This window comes from Eschscholzia californica, unplaced genomic scaffold (genome assembly GCF_041429995.1).
Source record: "Eschscholzia californica isolate CP2 unplaced genomic scaffold, dmEscCali1.0.p SCAF_3, whole genome shotgun sequence".
Classification (NCBI taxonomy): Eukaryota; Viridiplantae; Streptophyta; class Magnoliopsida; order Ranunculales; family Papaveraceae; genus Eschscholzia; species Eschscholzia californica.
In genome coordinates this window covers 20191505-20207678 of record NW_028238420.1, presented here as the reverse complement: position 1 = coordinate 20207678, position 16174 = coordinate 20191505, and the positions used below count along the sequence as shown (strand labels likewise).

At 34.7% G+C, this 16174-nt stretch overlaps 1 long non-coding RNA gene across 1 annotated transcript; it reads left to right on the top strand.

Annotated features, from left to right (window-relative positions):
* Positions 1-12396: 12396 nt before the first annotated feature.
* LOC147548937 (uncharacterized) lies at positions 12397-15269 on the top strand. Its single transcript, XR_015238334.1, has 2 exons — positions 12397-12663; positions 14693-15269. It is a non-coding gene; the product is annotated as an uncharacterized LOC147548937 (long non-coding RNA).
* Positions 15270-16174: the final 905 nt, after the last annotated feature.

The following is a 16174-nucleotide window of genomic DNA, read 5'->3' as shown; positions in this document are numbered from 1 at the left end:
TCTTTCTCTGTAACTCTATGTTCTTTGAACTTCAAGAAAGTATGAATTTGTGATTTGTTTTTTATCTCTATTTCGATCCAATTAGACATCTACAAATTCGTTTGTGAGGTATGTCCAACTGAAATTGATCGTTAGAATCTATAAATCTCTATTAACACAATCTCTATTACTACAATCTTCTTAAAAGAATTATTTTATTCTAACAAAAAACTTAAATGTAACATTTTTTTTATCACTTTTTGGTAAAAAGTGAATGTTGAAATCTTTATCACTAGAATTTTTTTCTCATAAATTTTTTTTATAGAGTAAAATTATTTTTGCTACATTTCTGTATTCTAATAGCATTTTTTACATTCTATTAGCATCTGTTGAATGAATTTGTTACAGTAGGTTAAAAAGCAAATACTATTTTGCTAGCATCTTATTGATTCTAATAACAATTTTTATATTCTATTAGCAACTGTTGAAAGAATTTGTTACAGTAGGTTAAAAAGCAAATACTATTTTGCTAGCATCTTATTGATTATACTAGCATTTTTTACATTCTACTAGCATATGTTGAATGAATTTGATATAGTAGTTTAAAAAGCAAATACTATTTTGCTAGCATCTTATTGATTATAATAGCATTTGTTTACATTCTACTAGCATCTGTTGAATGAATTTGTTACAGTAGGTTAAAAAGTAAATACTATTTTGCTAGCATCTTATTGTAACTACTAGCATCTGTTGAATGAATTTGATAAAGTAGTTTAAAAAGCAAATACTATTTTGCTAGCATCTTATGAATTTCTTACAGTAGGTTAACAAATACTTTTTAGTAATTAAAATATATAATGTGAAATTGTTTTTGTTACATTTTTCGCTACTGTAAGAGGATCTGTTATTAATTCGTTATAGTAGGTTAAAACGAAAATACTATTTTGCTAGCATCTTATTGATTCTAATAGCGTGTATTACATCCTATTAGCATCTGTTGAATGAATTTGTTACAGTAGGTTAAAAACCAAATACTATTTTGCTAGCATCTTATTGTTTCAACTAACATTTTTTACATTCTATTAGCATCTGTCGAATGAATTTGAATACAATATTTTAAAAAGCAAATACTATTTTGCTAGCATCTTATGAATTTGTTACAGTAAGTTAACAAATATTTTTTAGTAATTAAAATATATTATGTGAAATTATTTTTGTTACATTTTCAGTATTTTACTAGCATTTTCTTTATTCTATTACCATCTGTTATGAATTTGTTATAGTAGGTTGATTCTAACAAAATTCTATGTTGGTAGAATCTTATTGATTTTAACAACAATTTTAACATTTTCTTTTAACGTTTTTTTTATTACTATACGTAATGCTTTTATATTATTTTTGGCAGCTATTCAATCACTCCATGGATTTTAGTGATGCAAATACTAATGGGTCTTACCATCAGAATAAAATAACCAAGCCAGAAGCATGGGGTCAAATTTTCACCCACGTCGGTCAAGAGTTTGAGGGTGGGATTCAAGCCTTCCGAGATGCTATTGGTCATTACTCTATCAGTACGAAAAAAACTACAAATTTATAAAGAATGATCGGCATAGGGCGACTGTTGGGTGTCATGGAGATGGATGCCCTTTCAAAGTGCACGGATATGCCCCTATGAAATCTCCTAATATGTTCTTATTAAAGGAGTTCAATTTAAACCACATAGGCTGCACTTATTTTATTCTAAACTCTTCGAAAGCAAAAATATCAAGAAAACTTGTAAGAGGTCTCATAGCCGAAGATCTAAAGATCAACCCTAACAAAAGCACGAAGGATGTCGAATTGTCATTTCTAAAAGACTTCGGACTTAACTTGAGCTACTACTTCTCTTACAAAGGAAAGAAAAAAGCCTTAAGCACAGTATTTGGGCAAGAAGGATTCATATTCTAAATTATAATGGTATGTTCCGTTTATTAATCGAACTAATCATCTTCTTTGAAGTAGGTTCTACCATACGCCCCCGTGTCTGTTGTAACGTTCTTTTCCTTGGACTTTTTCGCACCTCGGGTTTTTTGAGTTACATTATCCTTTGCAGCCACCGAAGTTCGACAATCGACTTTCTTGTCGGTCTGAAGCTTTAATCTTACCATTTGTCTGAATCTGCAAAATGACTAACAAAAAACATATATAGTAGTTAAATTACAAATGTATGTTAACCAAAATAACATACAAACAAGTTTGGGTGGTGATGAGTTTGTTAGAACTCATCTATTTATCGCTAATTTATGTATGTTAGCCGCCTACTTTGAGTAAACTAATTAAGTTAGATGGTTTTGCAGAAATAACTCGAAGATGTACAACAGCCAATATTTATGGAGAAAGTCTTGTTCAATTAGGTATTCAAGAAAGTCAGTTTGGTTTGACCCAAGTTAAGTTAGGGATTGTTTTACAATAAAGACAAAATATAGGAGGTGTCTTGCAGCAGATCAAACTATACGGGCTGAAGTGAGAGACTAAAAAGACTTGTCAACAAAATAATGGGCCATGATGACATCACACCTGCCTTTACCAAAAGCACCCGTTGAAACTATACAACAGAGAAGTTTCTTTTCTTCACCCGACCTGATATGACCTTGAGAGAATACCAACGGTTGCGTAGAAACGAACTTAACCGACCTGGTATTACTGTAAGAGATTATCAAAGAATTAATGAGGGGAATAGGCAAGTTGAGCCTAACCGACCTGGTATGACCTTAAGAGAATACCAACGGATGAGTAGAAACGAGCCTAACCGACCTGGTATCACATTTGGAGATTATCAAAGAATGTGTAGAGATGGTCCGATTAATGAGTGGGGTAGACCAGAACCTGATCGATCTCGTATGACATTAAGAGAATACCGACAAATGTATAGAGATGGTCAAATTAGTGATGGATCTGGTCCGACACCAAATATATATGAGAGACCTTATAGTCCACACTATTCTGAGACCAATGACTTTAGAGGCAGGTATGATCCTAATATGTACGGTGGGAGTTATGATCAAGAGTCTTCATTTAATTACACTAGTGAGCCTTACTATGAGGAGACTCTTGAAGATAGATCTCAATCAAAGTCCGCGAGTCGTCTTATTGACATGATGTCACAATTTGCGACTCAAACGGAGCAGGAGATTGAGTCTTTAAGACATGAGGTAAAGATGCTTAAGTCACAATTATTCGCCGACGAGGAAGGGGTTTCACCACCCCAAACTCAGGAGGGTACTAGGTACAATGACGAGGTTAATACGTCTAATCCTAGTACTAAGTTAAATGTCGATGAATTTACTGATAGTACCTTAGAGCCTGAACGGTCTGATGACCTTGTTGTCTTGTTTCCTCCACCTGTGTCGTCTCACCATGGTAGGACTACATTAGACGTTGATATTCAGGATGATGGCTCTATGAGCAAGTTTGAGGGTGACACAATTTTGAGCTTTCTGATATTTGACACGTGTAAGGAGTTAGTCTTAGATGAAATGTTAGAAAGGCATGATATTATAACTGACTGCCAGGCTCCAGATGTCTTTAAGGACATTGATGATGATAGAGACATGTTAGGTAGTTTGTCAGACCATTTACCTAAGGAAACCAAGGACCTTGACTTGGTCCCCGAGCCTATTGCCTTACCCTTAGAGTCTAGTTTGACCTTTCACATGGCTTCAGACTCGGTTGTTGATACCTTTTGGGACACTTCAGACATCTCCTCGAGAACGTCTATGAAGATAGTGGATATTCTATCCACTAAGCTTATAGATGATTTTTTGCCTTCGACGGATATATTGACCCTTCACTATTATGCCGATCCTTTTGATAACTTTCTAGTCACTGGTCATAGTATTTATAGTTACTTAGTGGACTGTGCATCCACTAAGTTTGGGGATTGCCCTTCTTATTTGATAGTCTCACACGCACTATCAGTAATTCACAAAAATGTGAGACTATCGTTCACTGAAAACTTTGTGTTTTGGGTGGACCCACAGATGTATCGATTATTGGTTTACAGTTAGTCACATATCTGTAATCCAGTAGGTTAATTCTTTCTGTTTTTTCGAGTCATCTGTTTTGTCTGCTTGAAGACGTTAAACTTAGCGCTTTCTGGGAGGCAACCCACGCTTAGGACGTTGGAATCTGGTAATATCTTTCCCTTTACCCTATTATATTTTTCGCATAGTATTCAGAACATTGAGGACAATGTTCGGTTTAAGTTTGGGGGATAGGGGATTGAAATTTTTTGCCAAGTCCTTATTTCAAAAATTCAAAAGGGTTTAAAATTTTTCAAAATTTTTAAATTTTTGGATTGAAAATGTGAGTATAGTTGTTTTTGCTTGTTAATAGTTATAGAGTCTGGTTGATCGAGATATCCTTTTGCTAAAGGTTTTTCCATGAATTTTGAGTCTTGAAGTTGTCTATGCACAAGCCATGTGAGTGTTAGATAGGTGAAGAGTGGACTTTTCTGAGAGAACTTAATCGATGATTAGTGGAGACTTAACCCATGTGAGATTTTGAGCCTTTCTTTTTGTTTTGAGTGATCTCTTCTGCGCTAACTCCGAGTAGAGTGAAGAGCTACTCAACCTCTCAACATTGAAGAACTCATTTGATCTCTTGAGTTCAAAATTTACAACCACTATGGATGTCCTCAGGAATGCAAACTTGCTCTTGTAGTATGAGAAACTTGAAAACAGTGTCAACTAGAGGAAGATAGAAATCCATTTACCATTTAGAACCCCGAGAATAAGGCATGAAGCGAAAAATGAAAAGAATTTTACCCAAGGAAAGAATAATGTGAAGAAAGTAGTATTTTTATAGTACCATATATGTATGAAAAAAAAGAAAGAAAGAAAAGAGTATCGAAAAGAAAAAAAAAGTGTTTGTTCAGTTGTTTGTTTAAGTGTTTATCCATTGAAAAAGTTCTTGAAGATTTGAAAACGTGGAGTTTCAGGAATTCTAGTTCATAAGAGCCTATTAAGCTCTAGGAAACACTGTTAGAAAGTAGATCAGGTGAGAAGAGTTGGTAAGTTTCCCAATCCCGTATTAGTGGTTGTTTCTTTCTTATGAGATCAGTCGTTAAATTTTTTTAATCCGTCTTTTGTAATGTGTTGAGTCTCCTTCATGCTCATACTCGCACATTGAGTGAACCATTTCTGAGTGACTTGAATTTTCTGAGTGTATGACCATGAGGCAGGAGTCGAGGCGAAATTTATTGAGAAGGTAATCAAGGTCTTGTCTTTTCAGAACCGAAAGGATACTCATATTGGTTGGTCACGTGCACTTCGGGTACCGTGAAGGGATTTTTAGCATTTTTATGGTTTGTTCGACTCTGATTTCATTTCTATTAACTTTCAAAAATCTATCGGATAAACATTTTTAATCCATGTCATATTTAGACCTTCTGGATTTTTGAGGTTTTTGAATTTTGTGGGTATATTCCCTGGAAACCCTCACGAGACGACACTCGTCCTCTAGGGGTAACCTAGAGGCTTAACGGCTTGTTGCACATGCTAAGTGCAATCGTGGTTCCTACGAAAGTGACGAGTTAGGTATAGTTTCATTTTTCTGTTTTGCCCGGGGACTAGCAAAATCTAGTTTGGGGATGTTTGATGAGTTTGTTAGAACTCATCTATTTATCGCTAATTTATGTATGTTAGCCGCCTACTTTGAGTAAACTAATTAAGTTAAATGGGTTTGCAGAAATAACTCGAAGATGTACAACAACCAATATTTATGGAGAAAGTCTTGTTCAATTTGGTATTCAAGAAAAGTCGGTTTGGTTTGACCCAAGTTAAGTTATGGATTGTTTTACAATAAAGACAAAATATAGGAGGTGTTTTGCAGCAGATTAAACTATACGGGCTGAAGTGAGAGACTGAGAAGACTTGTCAACAAAATAATGGGCCATGATGACATCACACCTGCCTTTACCAAAAGCACCAGTTGAAACTATACAGAAGAGAAGTTTCTTTTCTTCACAATTTGTCATTGGGAATTTATGGTGGGGCCAACCATTTAGTTACTCCCTCAGTCCCAAAAAGAATGACCTATTTTGAAAACCCAACTTTTTAAGGGAACATCATTAATTGGAGTTTGACTTTAAAAATAACATGTTTTTTCAATTGTAACCTCATTAACATTTGTAATTTACAATGAAAAAGTTGAATTTACATTAAATAAAGTTGTCATTAAATTTATAGTAAAGGGTATTGTTGGAAAGAGCGAAAAGTTCTTTTCTTTATTTTTAGAAACAGGACACTAAAATTGGACAACCCAAAACAGTTTTTAGGTCATTCAATATGGGACGGAGGGAGTATTTGATAACTATCAAGTTACCAAATGGGATAAATACTATGGGAAGGGTAAAAAACGAAACTTGGTGGAACTTTGGTAATTTAGGGTTTTAAGTGAGGACTATAAACAGGACAGTTGACAATGAAAAGGGGGTTGTTGTAAAGAAACAAGTGGCTGCCCATATATATTTTGTTACAAGGGATTTGATAGTTGCCCATAAACTCTCCACAAGTTGCTATAGGTATTATGTGGTGGCCCACATAATATACTTAAGATTTAAGATATGAGGTGTCTAATAGAGGAAAGGATTTTATCCAAATTCTACATGCAAGGATGAGGTGCTGGTCCTACCAAGCTAACACCCATATGGTGTACACCTGGATGGGGTTACGTGTTGCCTTTGTTGGTCATATTTCTTGGGTATTTATACCCCATTTGTAGTAACTTTTTGATGAGAGAAAAAGATAAGATCTTTAATATAATAGAAAGAATTTGGTGCAACTCTTATATTTTTCTTATACTTGACAATAGCTTTTATTTTGGTAATTATTTATAATAATACTATATATTACGTTATCAGCACGATCGTTTCTACAAGTGGGTAAATAATTCCAGTTATAGACGAGGGGTTGTCTTGAAGATCGTTTGAAGCTCAAAGTAAGTTGTGTTATTACTTTTCAAATGTCGAATCTAACTAATATAAATTTTGCAGTTCTTGACCTAACAGGAAGTAACTATCTTAATTGGGCTCCTGATGTTGAATCTCAATTAGAGGAAAGGAATCTAAAGAAAACCATAGCAGCGGGAAATAATGAAACTTTTCAGAATCGTGCGGCTGCACTAAATTTTATCCGACACCATCTATGTGAAGATCTAAAGTCGGAATATTTAAATATGAGAGACCCTTTATTGTTATGGATCGGTTTAAATAAATGTTTTGACCATTTATAAAGAGTTATCCTTCCTAAGGCTTTAAATGACTGGCTGCATCTGAGACTGCAGGATTATAAAACTGTTTTTGAGTATAGTTCTATTCTGTTTAAAATAACGTCAAAATTGGCACATTGTGGTTTTCCTGTTAGTGAAGAACAAATGCTGGAGAAAATATTTTCTACTTTTCATGTATCTAACATGAACCTACAAGAACAGTACAGAAATATGAATTTTAAATATTATTTTGATTTAATTTCTTGTCTACTTGTTGCGGAACAAAATAGAGAAGTTATTATGAAAAATCAAGAGGCTCGTCCAACAGGTTATTCAGAAGTATCTGAAACCTATGTGACATCTTATGGACGAGGTGGTCGTGGCAACGATCACAACAAAAATAATAGAGGTGGTGGCTACCACTCTAAAGGACGTGGTCGTGGCAACGATCACCAAGTAGATACCAGAGATGGTGGCTACCACTCTGGATGACGTGGACGTGGGAATGGTCAAAATCGGAATAATAGAGATGGTGGTTATCACTCTGGCAGACGTGGTCGTGGTTACGGTTGCGGTCGTCGAGGACATTACAATAACTCGAGTACTAGACCTCATCCATTTAACCGACAAGACAAAGGAAAAAGGGGCATTAAATGAATCATCTGAAATGCAAACTAAGTCATGTTATAGATGTGGCATGACAGGTCATTGGCAAAAGGACCTGTAAAACTGCAAAACATCTAGTAGATCTTTACCAAGCATCGTTAAAGAAATCAACGGCCAATACAGAAATGAACCAGATGGAGATAGGTGGTTCCTCCTATAACACTGGATTAGATGTGTCTGATTTTCTAGTTGATGAAGTGGAAATTCATCATACTGAATCACAAACCGAGTTATTTCCTGTTGATTACGACAGTAATCTTCAAATTCCAAAAGATTGTGTCCCAGCAGCCGAAAGAGATATATACGATGGTAGCTTTGATCATCTACCTCCCGCTGAATTTGACAAACTACTTGATGAAGAGTTTGACAAAATTTTCCCAGAATAGTGTTATATTTGTATATATTACTTTGTTTCTTAAATAATTAATGTAATATTGTCATGTTCATATAATACAAATATGTTATAATCTTATGTCTTATTTTTGTCTACATAAGGTATGGATTGCAGAAAGACAATATCAAAAGATTGAGGATATATGTGTAGTTGATAGCGGAACTACAAACTCTATCTTTCGAAACAATAAAAATTTTGAGACCTTGAAGTTATACAAGGCTAATGCGATAACAATTGCTGGTTCATCTAGTCTCATTGAAGGCTCTGGTAGAGAAACTATAATATTACCGCATGGTACCAAAATAACCGTTGATGACGCATTGTTTTCAACCAAGTCTCTGAAAAATTTATTAAGCTTTAAAGACATTCGTCGGAATGGTTACCACATTGAGACAAGAGATGAAAATAATGAAGAATATTTATATATTACTTCAAATACTTCTGGCAAGAAGCATGATTTAGAGAGACTGTCGACTCTTTCTTCTGGATTGTATCTTGTAAGGATAAAAACGATTGAATCATATATTGTCGTAAACCAGACGCTTTACAACCCTAGTGTGGTGACACTTTGGCATGATCATTTGGAACATCTTGGATCTACCATGATGAGTAGAATAATCCAAAATTCTCAAGGACACCCATTTCAGAACCAGAAGTTTTTGATAAGTAAGGATTTTAATTGTAAATCATGCTCTCTGGGTAAATTGATTATAAAACCATCTTTCACAAAAGTTCATATAGAATCTCCTAAATTTTTGGAGAGGATACAAGGAGATATTTGTGGCCCTATTCACCCATTATGTGGACCATTTAGATATTTTATGGTATTAGTTGATGCATCTACCAAATGGTCTTACGTTAATCTCTTATCAACTCGTAATAATTCATTTGCACGGCTATTATCTCAAATTATTAGACTACGTGCTCATTTTTCAGATTTTCCTATAAAAAAGATACGTCTTGATGGAGCAGGTGAATTTATATCAAAGGCTCTTGATGCTTACTGTCAGGCAGCTGGTATTGATCTTAAACATCCTGTAGCATATGTTCATACCCAGAATGGTCTAGCATAATCATTCATAAAACTAATTGCGAGACCAATGTTGATAAAAACTAAATTGCGTATTTCGGCATGGGGATCTGCAATATTACATGTTGCAACTTTGATCCGTCTGCGGCCCAGAGCGAATGGTTATTCTCCGTTACAACTTGTTTTGGGCGATCAACCAAATATTACACATTTACGTGTTTTTGGGTCTGCGGTGCATATCCCTATTTCACCTCCAAAACGTACTAAATTTGGACCTCAGCGGCGGCTGGGTATATATGTTGGTTTTGACTCACCATCTATTATAAGATATCTCGAACCTATGACAGGTGATACTTTTACCGCACGGTTTGCGGATTGTAATTTTAATGAGACAATTTTCCCACCATTAGGGGGAGAAAATCCGTCTACATCGGATAATAAACAAAATGATTTATGTTGACATACAGAAAATCTGTCTTATCTAGACCCTCGAACTAGAAGTAGAAAGGATAATAAATTTGCAAGGCATTGAAAATAAACTGCCAGATGCATTTAATGATGCAGCAAGGGTAACAAAATCATATATCCCTGCTGCTAATGCTCGTGCACGAATTAATATTCCTGAAGGATCGAGAGAACTTGCTATAGCAAGCGAGTCGTCTAAGGCACGTAAGAAACGTGGACGACCAAGTAGTTCTAGAAAGAGGAAGAATCAATCACAAAATAATAGTTCTCTAGAAGAGGCTATTAATGATACACCCACACTTTCTGAACAAATACCCCTTGAAGAGGGTAAAGCCCTTGATAAGGCAGAGATACAAAACAATGAGGAAGTCTCTATAAATTACGAATGCTCAAAAAAAGTATGAGACCGAAATGAAACAATTATCGACGAGGTATTCTCTTTTGCAGTGGCAACCTCAATTCTGAAAGAGAATGATGATTATGAACCACACTCTATTGAGGAATGTCGACAAAGACCTGATTGGTCGAAATGGAAAGATGCAATTCAGGCAGAACTACATTCACTCAATAAGAGTAGTGTTTTTGGACTAGTGGTCCTCACACCTAAGGATGTAAATCCAGTTGGATTCAAATGGGTTTTTGTGAGAAAACACAATGAAAATAACGAAATCGTTCGCTACAAAGCACAACTTGTGGCACAGGGTTTTCTACAAAAACCTGGGATAGATTATGAGGAAACATATTATCCTGTTATGGATGCTATTACATTCAGATATTTAATCATTCTAGCAGCTCAAGAAGAACTTGATATGCATCTACTAGATGTCGTTACTGCATATCTATATGGCAATCTAGATACTGATATTGATATGAAAGTCCCTGAAGGTTCCAAATTACCTGAAGGAAAACAACGTGTCATGTATTCACTTAAACTTAATAGTGCTTTATACGGTTTAAAGCAATCAGTGTGAATAAGGTACAATCGTCTCAGTGAATACTTGACCAAGGAAGGATATGTAAACAATCCTATTTGTCCATGTGTGTTCATTAAGAAATCATATACTGGATTCTATCATTGCAATATACGTTGATGATACAAATCTAATTGGGACAGTTGAAGATGTCTCGAAAGCTGCAGAATATTTGAAGAAATAATTTGAGATGAAAGATCTTGGGAAAACAAAATTCTGCATTGGCTTACAAATTGAGAGAAGTACAAATGGAATTCTTGTCCATCAAAATTTATATACTGAAAAGGTTTTGAAAAGATTTCGCATGGACACTGCATACCCTCTTAGTACTCCAATGGTTGTCAGATCTCTTGATACTATAAAAGATCCTTATCGTCCTAAAGAAGAGAATGAAGCACTACTTGGTCCTGAAGTACCATATTTAAGTGCAATCGGTGCTTTATTATATTTGGCTCAATGTACTAGACCTGACATTTCTTTTGCAGTAAATTTATTGGCCAGATTCAGTTCGGCACCAACAAAACGACATTGGATGGGAGTAAAGCATATTCTCCGATACCTTCGAGGAACTACTGATATGGGGTTATTCTATTCGAAGAATTCCTCTGATGGTACACAAGTGGCAGGATATACTGACGCAAGATATCTATCTGATCCACATAAAGGAGTTTCACAAACAGGTTATGTTTTTACTAGTGGTGGTACAACTTTCTCTTGGCGATCAAGTAAGCAAAGTATGCCTGCTACATCTTCTAACCACTCGGAGATTATTGCTCTTCATGAAGCTACCAGAGAATGTGTATGGCTAAGGTCCAATATCAGCCTCATTAGAATTTCATGTGAACTCCCTGAAATTACAAAATCACCTACCATTATTTATTAAGATAATCCGGCTTGCACTGGCCAAATCAAAGAAGGATATATTAAAGGTGACAGAACGAAACACATTTCACCAAAGTTATTTTTCTCGCACAATCTACAAAAAAATGGTGAAATTGATATTCAGAAGATACAATCATGTGAGAATTATGCTGACTTGTTTACAAAGTCTCTGCCCACTACAACGTTCAGAAAACTAGTAGAAGGTATCGGAATGCGAAGGTTGAATAATTAAATGATGTAAAACTACATCGGTCCACGATATGATATTCATCAGGGAGAGAATATTATCGTGTGAAGATTTACAAATCACTAGTACTGGATATCCACGCTCTGTACTCTTTTTTCCTTCGCCAATTTTTGTCCCAATGAATTTTTCTGGCAAGGTTTTAACGAGACAGCAATTTTTAGGTATCCAACGCCACTTAACAATTACAAAGACAATGATGGTCATCCAAGGGGGAGTGTTGTAAAGAAACAAGTGGCTGCCCATATATATTTTGTTATAAGGGATTTGATGGTTGCCCATAAACTCTCCACAAGTTGCTATAGGTATTATGTGGTGGCCCACATAATATACTTAAGATTTAAGATATGAGGTGTCTAATAGAGGAAATGATTTTATCCAAATTCTACATGCAAGGATGAGGTGTTGTTCCTACCAAGCTAACACCCATATGGTGTACACCTGGATGGGGTTACGTGTTGCCTTTTTTGGTCATATTTCTTGGGTATTTATACCCCATTTGTAGTAACTTTTTGATGAGAGAAAAAGATAAGATCTTTAATATAATAGAGAGAATTTGGTGCAACTCTTATATTTTTCTTATACTTGACAATAGTTTTTATTTTGGTAATTATTTATAATAATACTATATATGAAGGGTGATATTGTCGGTGGAGTTTTAGAGGGCAGCAGTCAGTGAGAAGTTTGGAGTGGTGATTACGACCGACCTTGGAAACATAAAAGAAGACAACAACTTAAACTTTTGAAGGGGGAAGAAGATCGCCATCGATTCATTATATGGGTGGTATCTTTTTCTTTCTCTTTGATTCAAGTACTTTGATTGTTGTTATGGATTGCTAGACTCTTTACCTAGAGTGAAAGATGAAACCATGAATACAAATAAATAATATTTTATCATAATGTAACTCTTAAGTATGTGCTTTATTGTTCGAAAATATTAAACTCTTGTTATTCTTTCACATGATACATTCTTCATTATTTATTCTTCTGGTTTGATTTATCATATTTAGATTTTAATCTTTAATGGTTCATACTTATTGGTTGATAAATAATAGTTGAGTTGTTATTGTTTATTTTTAAACGGGTTTAATTCTTAGGTGACTATATGCTTTAAAAAAATATATCTTCCGGTATTTGGATGCAAGAGGTATACCAAATATTGAGTTATAAAATCGATAGAGAATCATGAATGGTTAGATATCTTTTTATGAGTGTTTATGGTGGATTCTAAACTTTAGGATCTTTTTATGAGGTATACCATTAAAAGGTTCTATGATAAACTTCAAAAATGCTAGACAAAAAAAAGAAATTGTTTATGCAATCCGATATATTCTGGAACCATTACCCATATTACACCATATAATGTTCTATGGTTGTCAAAAAATCAGGTATGGGTAATAACCATTGATAAAGTTTTATAAGAAACCTCATAATGCTAGACAAAATATTAACTTTACTGAAAGTCACTATATTCTATATATAAAACTATGCTTAAAATAATCATTATAACTACAATACAAAAACCTGAATTAGATAGAACCCTAAATTGTTGGGCTAAAATTTTTTTTAGAGAAGATGTAGTAATAACTAAACTTTATAAAGAGATTAACCTCTAGGTGTTATTTCTTCAAAGAAATTATACAACAACATAGACAAGGTAACCCTAGAAATTTCTTATTGCATGCAACAAGAAACTTACTCTTCATTGTGAACTGATTTAGGGACCATTAATTCACTTTGAAACAACTAAACCCTCTTCTTCATTGTTTCCCATCCAACGGCAGATTAATTGTTTAAAATTTTCTGCCCCTTCAACTCGTAAATTTAAGGGATAGCTCATCCACATTTCCCTTGCCTTCTTACATAATCGGAATAGGTGATCATCATCTTCTTCTTCCTCCTCACAAATAGCACATATGGTAGAAACTTCATTATTGTATTTTAGTATTCGTACCTTTGTTGGTAAACTATTTGGAAGTAATCTCCATACAAACATTTTAACTCTCGGTGCCACATTGAACTTCTTCCATAATTTTCTGCATGATAACCCATTTTCTAATTCAACTCTTCTAGACGATGTAGGCTTCTCTTTTACTAAGGAAGTATATAACAATTTTGTAGTAAAGTCACCTTTCAATGTATGTATCCAAATCAACTCATCCTTCTTATTTATTTTCGAAAGTGGGATCTCACAGATTGCCTTGGCCAACAATTCATCAAATTTGTCTTCTATAACCCTCTTCTTCCAACCCCCATTCTCATCAGTAAGGTTCTTCACAAGAAATAAATTGGTAATGTCAATACCTTCTTCTTTCTTGCTCGGCTTGAACCCCCTTGATTTGGTATCCATGGTCATCCCATATACGAATACTATTTCCATTCCCAACCGAAAAACACTCCCCTTCCTTCACAAATTTCCTCATCTCCAATATCCATTTCCACGTAGCTGTAGCACCTGGTTTTGCTCTATAATCCCAAAAATTATTGGTTTTGAGATATTTAGCTTTTAGTAATTTTGCCCACAAAGCGTCTGATTGTGTTAAGAACCTCCAAGTTAACTTTCCCACCAACGATTTATTCACCATTCCCACATCTTTAATACCCAAACCACCATCTTTTTGGCTAGCTTTCATTTTTTCCCAACTCATGAAATGTAATTTCTCCTTCTTTTCACTATGTCCCCACCAAAACTTTATTTGAGTATCGATTATATGTTATTTGGTGCTTATGGAAAGCAAGAAATGCTTGTGTTTTTAATGGAGTACAACCAGATGTGTACAAAATAATAAAAGAGGCTTCTACTATGCAAGCAGACTACTCGGTTGGGAGAGTAAATAGTGAAGAGCAGGTGAATATACAAGTGGAGAAAGAAATGCAATACTGGAAACCACCGTCACCGGGTTGTCTAAAAAATCAACTTCGACGGAGCATTTTCGAATGATAAGGGAGGTGCAGCTGCTGTGTGCAGAAAAGAGGAAGGTAAGTTCGTTATGGCTTTGATGAGGAAATTCAAATCGTCATCGGCAATGGAGTCCGAAGCTATTGCAGCCCAGTTGGCAGTACAACTTGCTCTATCTATGCCAGAATATGAGTATATACTAGAAGGAGATGCATTGACAATCATAAAAGCTTGCTCGAAGGATAGGGAGGTTATCCCATGGAAGATTAAACCAATTGTTATGGAAATTGTCGAGGGTCTTGCAAGGTTACAAAATACTTCGTTTGATTTTTGCTATCGTGAGGCAAATAAGGTAGCTCATATCTTAGCAAAATCTGCATATACGAATGTTTCAAATCAAAGTACGGAAATCTATGAGATTCCAAATTCTATTGTAAGTCAGTTGGAGACAGATTGTTTCAACATGAATTCAAATTCAAGTACTTAATAAATTGAGGTATTAACCTCCTTTCATCAAAAAAAAAAAAACTAAACCCTAGAAATTTCTTAGTAGTTAATCAATTTCAGAAAACTAAATCATAAGAAAAGTTGTACAAATCAAAACCTAATTCGTTTTGTGTTGTAAATATCAATCTAAATCATAAGAAAAGTTGAAGGAACAAGCAAAAGGATGAAAACCAAAATGCAATTTACTTACTCTTCACTACTGTAGATGATGAATGAAACCAACAATCGATTCTCTCTCTCTCTCCCACTCGATGCTTTCACCTTTTCACTCGGTTTTATTTGGGCGTCGATGATGAATGAAATCAAAACCTAATTCGTATATTAGAATGTGACCATGCTCTCTGTCTCTCTCTTTTCGATTTTCTTTGGCCCAATTCTAATAGAAATCTAAAACAAAGTATTCTGCTAAACAGAAAAGGCAACTCTTTTTCCAGAAGGAAAGTTTGTTTTTGAGGAAATCATTTAATGAATCTCTAAATATTATGGTATATTTTATTTTAGGTTTATTTTTGTAACTTAGGATAGGTTAGGAAGTAAAAGAGAATGAGAGGATAGACATGCAATTTACTTTGAGTGGATTTATTTTTTATTTCAAATTATCTTTGGTCTATAGACTCATTGATCATGCGATTTTGGACTTAAAACCCATCCCCCGTAATATTAATTTGTCACTAACTTTATTATAGCGGTTATAATTTGGGATAAAATTTAAAGGTTGATATTTAACTATGGAAATTGGACGGTCAAAATTTATCGTGGGTTTGTATAATAGATTTATTGAGTGGGTGAACGAATTATGATATTTCTAGGTAGGTAAGAAATCTAACGGTCAAAATTTACAACAAAGGGAACGAACGGTTGGATTTATCTTTTGGTGTGTCCCAGTCAG